Below are 6,166 nucleotides of genomic sequence, written 5' to 3' on the forward strand. Positions count from 1 at the left end.
TCAACTAATATTTATTAAGTACCTATGGTGTTCCAGACCCATATTATATTTGTATCCCTGTGCTATCATATGACAGCTGTGCCTGGCCTGACTCCCCAGCTAGACTGGGATTAGTCCTTGGTATACTTCTAGTAAAACAAAGGCAGGAAGGAGTCAGCATTTAATCCTCACAGCTAAGTCTGCAGTAGGTCCCGTTATTAACCCTGTCTCACAAATGTGAAAAATGAGGCACAGGAAAGTTAGATCACTTGCCCAAGATAATACAGCTGATAAGTAAACAGAGCCATGAATCAAGCACAGTGACCTCAAACAGCTGGCAAACACACTAACTGTATCACTTCTGAAAATGAAAAGGCTGTTCCACTGAACTCAATTGCTTGTCTGTATGTTTGTTTTTTGGGAAATTTTTGAAAAGAGGAAGATGACTTTTTGTTTATCTTAAAATGGTATTTATTCTGTACCTGCTATCTGTATTATCTGCATTCAATATAATGTAGATCCACTCATTCAATCAACAACCTAGTACAATGAAAGGATAAGCTTTGGAATCAGACAAACTTGAGTTCAGATACTGGTCCTGTCCCTTACCAGCAGCTTGACCCTAAGCAAATGACTTGCGTGTTCTAAGCAGTTTCTGCATCTGTAAAACGAAGCTAATAATGGTATCCTCTACAATTGCTGCTATGAGGATTGAATAAGCACACTGAAGGAACTCCTCAAATTTATGGGAAGTGCTTTGCAATCTGTAAAGAGCTATGTGAATGCCCATGATAATGTTGTTATGAGCAGGTGGTAAGAAGAGATAAGTGTAAGACTAGCAACCCTGCAAATGAGTAACAATTATTTAAAAATTAGGGCACAAAACAACAGAGAAGCAAAAGGACTTTCACAAAGTACCTTCTTTATGTTAAGAGGAAGTCTGATTTTGTTTTTAAGTGCTTGCTACATCTGTAAGAAGAAAACAACATCACCCACAGGTATAACCATCAGAACGACTCAGTAAATATTAAGTAATACAGATATTCATTTATTTTATTATTTTAGAGAAAGAGAGAGCATGTGAGCAGGGGAGAGGGACAGAGGGAGACAGAGAGAGAGAATCCCAAGCAGTCTCCACGCTCAGTGTGGAGCCTGATGTAGGGCTCTATCCCACGACCCTGGGATCATGACCTACGCCGAAATCTAGAGGAAGATGCTCAACCAACTGAGCCACTCAGATGCCCCAAGTAATACAGATATTTAAACAAAATAAAATTCCCTGGATGTACTAAGATAAATTGAAAGTGAAGATCAAGTTTATACAGAAGTTTATTTACCAACAATTAATTTCAGAAACACCATGATAATGATAGTAGGAATAGTGATTATTTGTTGACTATATATTTATATCAGGCACTGTACACACATGACTATTTGATCCCTGCAACAACCTCATGAAATAGGAATTCTCACTCCCTTTCCAGTGACAAGGAAATAGGAGCCCCAAGAGGCTGATGTGACTTTCCCAAGGTCATATAGAGCAAAGGAGGTAGAGTAGAAAAACAAATCCAAAGTCTGGTCAAAAAGAGCAAGTAGGGGTGCCTGGGTGGCTCAGTTGGTTGAGTGTATGACTCTTGGTTTTGGCTCAGGTCATGATCCCAGTGCCATGGGCTTGAGCCCCACATCAGGCTCCATGCTGAGTGTGGAACCGGCTTAAGTTTCTCTCCCTCTCCCTCTGCCCCTCTCCCCACTTGCTCTCTTTCTCTCTCTCTCTAAAATACAAAATTAAAAAAATTAAATTAGGGGCGCCTGGGTGGCTCAGTTGGTTAAGTGTCTGACTTCAGCTCAGGTCATGATATTGCGGTTTGTGGGTTCGAGCCCCATGTCAGGCTCTGTGCTTTTGATTCTGTGTCTCCCTCTCTCTCTGCCCCTCCCCCACTCATGCTCTGTCTCTGTCTCTGACTCTCTCTCTCAAAAATAAACATTAAAAATTTGTTAAAGCAAATTAAATTAATAACATTTTTTTAAAAAAAGAGCAAGTAATTTTGCTCTCCAGATTTGGCCAACCTCATGAACATTTCTCCTTCTAAGCAACATCATTTGCCTCTGAATGTAAGGTGTTTTGTTTTTGTTTTTGTTTTTTTTACCAGATTACAGTTCATCCTTCTGGTCAACACAGACTTCTTCATTTTTACCCAGAAACACACTTTCAGCATCATCTTCCTTCCGCTGCCTGTCATTTCCTGGGTCCTTGGCAGAATCCTCTTCACTTCCCTCTTCTTCAACTCCCCAGGTGTCATCTTCCCATTCCTTCTCCTTTTCTTTTTTCTTCTTGACTTCTCCTTCCTGTTTTATTTTTTCCATCTCTTCATACAGTTTTATCCATTGCTTCTCTTTGTCCTATTTAGAATATGGAATTTCAAAATAATTTACAGATAGTATAAACAAAATTAACCCACTTTAGAAATGTCTGGTGTCTTCCCAAACTCTTAAAGATTTCTGGGGTGGTGTTTGTTTACATACAAATTTTCAGTCTGTGTGTGTGGTGGAGAGAACTCTGTGTATGTGTGTAATTTGTTCATAAGTAAAATTGGTTCAGATTCAGCAATCATGTACTGAATGCCTACAGCATTGCTAAGAATAGTGCTAGACAATTTATACACATTATTTCTGTTCCTCACAACAATGTATGAGGTAAATGTTACTAGTTCCACTTCCTAGATGAAGGATCTGAGGTTCCGGCTGATTAAATGCCTTGCCCAAGCTGTATAGCTAGTGAGTGGTAGAACCGGAATTAGAAATCCAGGCTTTCTGCATCTGAGTCTTGTCCTGTCTCTGCTATTTCCAGTGACACAATCTTAGGGAACTCTTTGAATTTGCTTTTGACCTGTGATCAGTACAAACTTGTATGAAGTCAGAAATGAGACTCCTTCTATGTTCTCCAATGTGTTCATCTAGGTCCCAGAATTTGATCCCTAAAGCCAATTTCATAGATTTTCCTACTCAGAAGGTCACTAAGGAAGGGACACGGTCCACATTCCTCCAGATGCTTTAGATGAGCATCTGGGCCAAGTGGTCTTTTACCCAGTTTTGGGGGATAAGACTAGACTGAGAACCTGCATGCCCAGTAGGTGGTGATCTTCTAGAATCCTTTTGTGAGGAAATGCTTGGCATCTCGTTTGTGTTTCCCACATTATTAGAGGCAAAAACATTCTCTTTCATCCAGGCCTTCATTTTCTTATGTCTGGAAAGCACTGGCTACAATTTAGGTCTCTATTTCTTCCCTTCCCTCTCATGGCTCTACTCATTCATCAGCTTCCACCCTCCTTTCTTTTCCAAAACTACTCTTGCCAAAGGTAACCAGAGACCTCCAATTCCACCAGTTTCTCAACTCCACTTGAACCTACAACAATCCATTGAGCCTATCTATTTTTCATTTGACCTCAACCAACTCATGTCCTCCCTTTTCTCCTTTCTTTATTTTTGTATGATTGCTCTCTTGCAAACATCCTCAATTCCCTTGCCCTCCCTTAGGTAGGCAAACCCTCAACTCTGGTTAAATCCAACTCTACATGCCTGCATCAAAGCAGAGAAAATAGCTAGAGAAAACAATAAAACCAACCACTTGTTCTCATTTTAAACTCATTATGACTAAACTCAGGCGAGCCCTTAGTGCTAGTGAGTGAGCCTACTATATTCTGTGGTTGATTCACTCTCCTTCTACTTGGATAACTATTTCTCACCTTCTTTTCCTCCTCAAACCTCCAATACATCTTTCCCAATCTCAAGTTAAGTTGTTGGCCTTACTTCCTATTTCACAATCAGAAGAAACTTTCCACGTATTCTGTGACAGCCATGGAGTTATGCCACTTGGATTTCCCTTGAAGAAGAGCCTGTCAGTCATTTGTGAGGAGTGCAGTGAGCTGCTGGCATGTGGAAGTAGCACCTGGGGGTCCACTGCAGCATTTGAACCCAAGACATTCTGTTTCTTTTTTTTTTTTTTTTTTTTTAATTTTTTTTTTTTCAACGTTTATTTATTTTTGGGACAGAGAGAGACAGAGCATGAACGGGGGAGGGGCAGAGAGAGAGGGAGACACAGAATCGGAAACAGGCTCCAGGCTCTGAGCCATCAGCCCAGAGCCTGACGCGGGGCTCGAACTCCCGGACCGCAAGATCGTGACCTGGCTGAAGTCGGACGCTTAACCGACTGTGCCACCCAGGCGCCCCCAAGACATTCTGTTTCAAAGCAGCCCCTAGCCAGTGGTTGAGCATGGAGGGGGTGCTGAGGTCTGGCCATTTCTAACAGAGTACTCCTCTATAGGCAGTCTTTCTACTGGAGCCCTGTTGGGTAAGTGAGTCTTTCTCAGAGCTGTGCTGCACTCACAGAAATTCTTACCCAATCCTCTTTCCCCCCTCTTCTTTTACAGGTGCCAGACTTTTCTGCCTATTTCTGTACCCTTCACCCTTAATCTCTCCCACACATTATTCCCAGTAAATAGCCTACATTTCTAGCTCTGTCTTGGAATCTGATTCCCAAAGAATCCAACTGACAAATACCCCTCACTACCATATGTACCTGTTTTTATTCTCATATTGTTATTCTTTATGTCTGCAATTATGGATGAAATATCCATACTCAGATGGGAAGCCAATTCATCTTCTTGGGCACTAAATCTCATCCATTCTCATATTCTCAAGAATGTTGCTCCAGAAATTCTCCTCTGCATCTCCTATATTGATTTCTGTCTTTATTGGATCATACCCATTAGCATACATGCAGGTAGGAGGAAATTTGTCTCTGTTCTCCTTCCTTTCTTTCTTGAACCCATTTCCCCCCTATATATCTGTCTACTAAAATGGTTCTTGTCAGAGACACATGAACTCTATGTACTAAAAACAGTGGTCTATTCTCAGTCGTCATTTTTCTTGAACATTTGACACCACTGATCACTCCTTTTCCCCTTAAAACACTTCACTTGCCTTACAGGATACTAATCTTTCTTGGTTCTTTTTCTACCTTGTTTGCTACTCTTTCTGTCTTCTTTGCTTGTTTCACTTTATCTTCCTGATCTCTAAATATTGGGATATCCCAAGCTCATCCTTGAATCTCCTTAACACACTCCTTAGGGGATTTCACCTAGCTTCATGGGGTTTTAAGTATTACCTGTAGGCTGATGATTCCTGAATTTATATCTCTTAAGCAGACTCACATTCAATGACTCTTTGACATTTGGATTTCTAATAATAATATCTGACTTAACATTTAACGGTTATGCCTTTGATTTCTTTTTTTTTAATTTTTTTTTTCAACGTTTATTTATTTTTGGGACAGAGAGAGACAGAGCATGAACGGGGGAGGGGCAGAGAGAGAGGGAGACACAGAATCGGAAACAGGCTCCAGGCTCTGAGCCATCAGCCCAGAGCCCGACGCGGGGCTCGAACTCACGGACCGTGAGATCGTGACCTGGTTGAAGTCGGACACTCAACCGACTGCGCCACCCAGGCGCCCCAATGCCTTTGATTTCTGTACCCACTTCCACCACCAAAATGCTCCTTCCTTGTTCTCTATCTCAATAATTCCATCCTCTAGTCATTTGGGTCAAAAACCTTGGAGCCATCCTTGTTTACTCTCCTCATGTCCCATGTCTAATCCATCACTATGGTGAGTTTTGCCTTCAAAATGAATCTGAGCATTTCTCATTACCTCCACTACTATCACCTGCTTCTGCCTTTGTTCCACTATAGTCTGTTTTTTAATGTTTATTTATTTATTTTGAAAGAGAGAGCATGTGTGTACAAGCAAGCGGGGGAAGGGCAGGGAGAGAGAGGGAGAGAGAATCCCAAGCAGACTCCGTGGTGTCAGTGCAGAGCCTGATGCAGGGCTTGATCTCCCATGAACCGTGAGATCATGACCTGAGCCAAAATCAAGAGTTGACCCTTAACCAACAGAACCACCCAGGCACCCCTAACTATAGCCTTTTTATTCCTATCATCTTTTACAACACAGCAGTCAGAGTAATATTTTAAACTGTGAGCCAGTTTACATCACTCCTTAGCTAAAACTGTTTCCAATCACTCCCCATTTTACTCAGGGATCTGAACCTAACTATTCTCATTGTCTCTCACTCAGCTCTAATCACACTGGGCTTCTTACTCATGAGGAAACAAATTATGCTTCTACTTCAGG

This window comes from Puma concolor, chromosome C1 (genome assembly GCF_028749965.1).
Source record: "Puma concolor isolate L17-30 chromosome C1, mPumCon1.1.hap2, whole genome shotgun sequence".
Lineage (NCBI taxonomy): Eukaryota > Metazoa > Chordata > Mammalia > Carnivora > Felidae > Puma > Puma concolor.